Consider the following 3,045-nt stretch of genomic DNA (forward strand, 5'->3'; position numbering starts at 1 on the left):
TATATATATATATATATATATATATATATATATATATATATATATTGAGTAAGAGGTGAAGGGAGAGGAGATGAAATACTAATACAGTAAAGAAGTAGTGAGAGTAATAGCCATGTAGCCATGACTGAGAGGGAGTGAGAAAAAGTAATGACAATAAGAAAGACGAAACGAAGTGGCAAAGAGAGCGTCGTATGAATGAGGAAGGAAGGGGTGATAGATGACTAACGAAGGAAGGGGTGAAAAAGCTGATAAACGGCGTTTGAAGTGTGAGTATATGTGTGTGTAAAAGAGAGGTATGTGTGCGTGCGTGCGTATGTGTGTATAATAGAAATGGGATGAAAACGTGTGAGTATATGTGTGTGTATGAGTGTGCATGTACAAGAGAACTATGTGAAACTTTACATATACATGAAAAGTAAAGAAAATCCAGAATCCTTGTCCGGTACCGGATCGATCCCAAAATCTAATGAGACCGTGCCAGTCACAAGACCAAACATCCATGAAAGTTTCCTCCGAATCCATCCAGCAGTTTTTGAGATATCTTGTCCACGGACAAACAAACAAACACGACTGAAAATCTCCGCCATCGCTTAGGCGGAGGTGATAATAATATGCTCTGAGAATGGCATGAATTTTCATCCGGTTCTGAACGTAGGAGGAATGAGGTTACCCTTAACCACAACTACTTTCAGGTCGCCGTTGGGCCAGGTGTAGTAACTGTAAGCCCACCCCAAAACCTTGAAATACCAATGTGGCGTCTGGCGGGGTTAAGTCTGTCTCGTGGGTTCAGGGTGCCCCTTTTGCCTTGGTCGGCAACTCCTCTGGAGATGGTGTCTCAATAAAAAAACATTCTTGGTTCTGTCACCTCATCACTACAACCCTCATGCGTGAAAATGTCCAATACAATTGTATTAAATGATGGCATGAATGGCGTTGGAACTGATAACAGTATATATGAGGGTAGGTGTGAACTCTCTGAGCCTTGGCTAGTGGCGGTGTCACGATAAAACTACTGGTGGTTGCACAACCTTATAAATGAGTGATATTAACTTCGAATAATCATCATAACTGTGTCAACGGACCGGAACTGTTAACGGTGAAGGTGTCGCGCACGGCAGGCAAAGTGTATCTGAACGAGCTCCGGCTGGTCGCCATTAAGTCATTGATCAGGACCAGAATCGAAGTCAAAAGCGTAAAAGGCGAAAAAGGAAATGGGGAAAAGAGGTTAGCAAGATTGAATGCTGGCAGAGAAGTGAGCCAAACAAAAGAAATTTCATGAAACGAATATGAGATGAAAAAAGGAAGCTTTGAAGCTTCCGCCCAACGATTGGTGAACCAGACAAGGGCAATTCATATGAACGACTGGATTATAGGATTAGAGAAGAATTTTCAAAAAAAAACAAAAAAAAAAACAAGAGACAATGGAAGGGAAAGAGATGAAAACATTGAAAAAGAAGGAAATCACTGTGCCTCAGGTTGCTAGTGAAGTAAATAGTGAAGATGATCTAACTGGACAAGTAACAGTAAAAACTGCACAAGACTTGAGTAATTAAGGAAAGGATATTTTAGAAATACTTGCGCGGTAAAATGTGTGATGAGAACAATGAAATGCCACCAAATGTAAGGTATATGGACAGAGGAGCAGTGAGGGGAACCATAAGCAAAGTAAATGGGGTTTTAAGCTTGGTTAAAATAGAAAGCATTAGTGAATCAAACCAGCTAATCATACCGCTGCTAATGCTGTAGCTGACATAATAGGATGCAAGCGAAAAACTGTTGAAAGGAAATGAAAAGAAAGAACCAAACTGGTGGAAGAGAATACGAATGAAGTAGGAAAAAACTCGGAAAGGATTGGGGCAATGGATTAGGATGATGAGAGGAGAGCTCGAGAATGAGGCAGTAGCAGAAAATTGAATGGACAGTATATGAAATATTGTCACAAAGGGTGACAGTGTTAAAGGCCAAATTGAAAAAATATGATGCTAGATACAAAGGTTTTGAACAGAATAGACTGTTTCAATCAAATAGAAGTTGGCTTTTTGAGAAAACAGAGGCTAACCAGCATCAAGAACTGATTCCTGATGCGGAATACAGTAAAGTATTTGGGGGAAATTTTTGAAACAGGCCAGTAGTAGTAGTAGTAGTAGTAGTAGTAGTAGTAGTAGTAGTAGTAGTAGTAGTAGTAGTAGTCGCAGCAGCAGCAGTAGCAGTAGCAGCAGCAGTAGTAGTAGTAGTAGTAGTAGTAGTAGTAGTAGTAGTAGTAGTAGTAGGTGTTGTTGTTGTTGTTAAAGCGACGAGCTGGCAAAGTCGTTAGCACACCAGGTAAAATGCTTAGTGACATTTCGTTTGTCTTTGTGTTCTGAGTTCAAATTACGCTGAAATCAACTTTACCTTCCATCACTTCGGAGTCGATTAAATGAATACCAGTTGAACCCTGGAATCGCTGTAATTGACTTACCCCTTCTCCCGAAATTGCTGGCCTTGTGCCAAAATATGAACTCATTATTATCGTTGTTGTTGTTGTAGTTATAGTTATTGATGATATCTTGTTTTTGATGTTGCTGCTATTGTTTAACATTCGGTTATACCGAGTCGACGTTTTTGCTACGATCATTCCATGTTTTTGAACTTTTCACCGCGTGACAATTGGTATTACTTTGTCTATGTCCCCTTTATTTAGCGGTTCGCCTAAAGTGACCAATGGAATAAGTGGAAAACTTACAATAAAATAAGTACTTGCGTCGATCTTTTTGACTAAATCTCTTCAAGGCAGTGCCCCAGCATGGCCACAATCCAATGATTGAAACAAGCAAAAGATAATACACACACACACACACACACGCACACACACACACACACACACACACACATTCCGATTTATAATTTAGAAAAATATATGTTGCATGTTCTTGAACGCAAAAAGTATAGATGCTAGCAACAAAGGCAGTATTAACACCGAGAGTAGTTTTTATTCCCATTTCAACGCGGATATTCTGTCCGAGCAAACCATACTGCGGTGGATATCATAAAAGAAACTCTCATATT

General features: G+C 39.7%; 1 protein-coding gene across 1 annotated transcript in view; it reads right to left on the reverse strand.

The window, feature by feature from the left end:
* The window catches only part of LOC106875430 (alkaline phosphatase, germ cell type), a 184,135-nt gene that overhangs the window by 68,039 nt on the left and 113,051 nt on the right, over nt 1–3,045 (reverse strand). The gene's annotated exons all lie outside the window — the stretch shown is intronic.

Source organism: Octopus bimaculoides, chromosome 25 (assembly GCF_001194135.2).
Source record: "Octopus bimaculoides isolate UCB-OBI-ISO-001 chromosome 25, ASM119413v2, whole genome shotgun sequence".
NCBI classification, from domain to species: domain Eukaryota; kingdom Metazoa; phylum Mollusca; class Cephalopoda; order Octopoda; family Octopodidae; genus Octopus; species Octopus bimaculoides.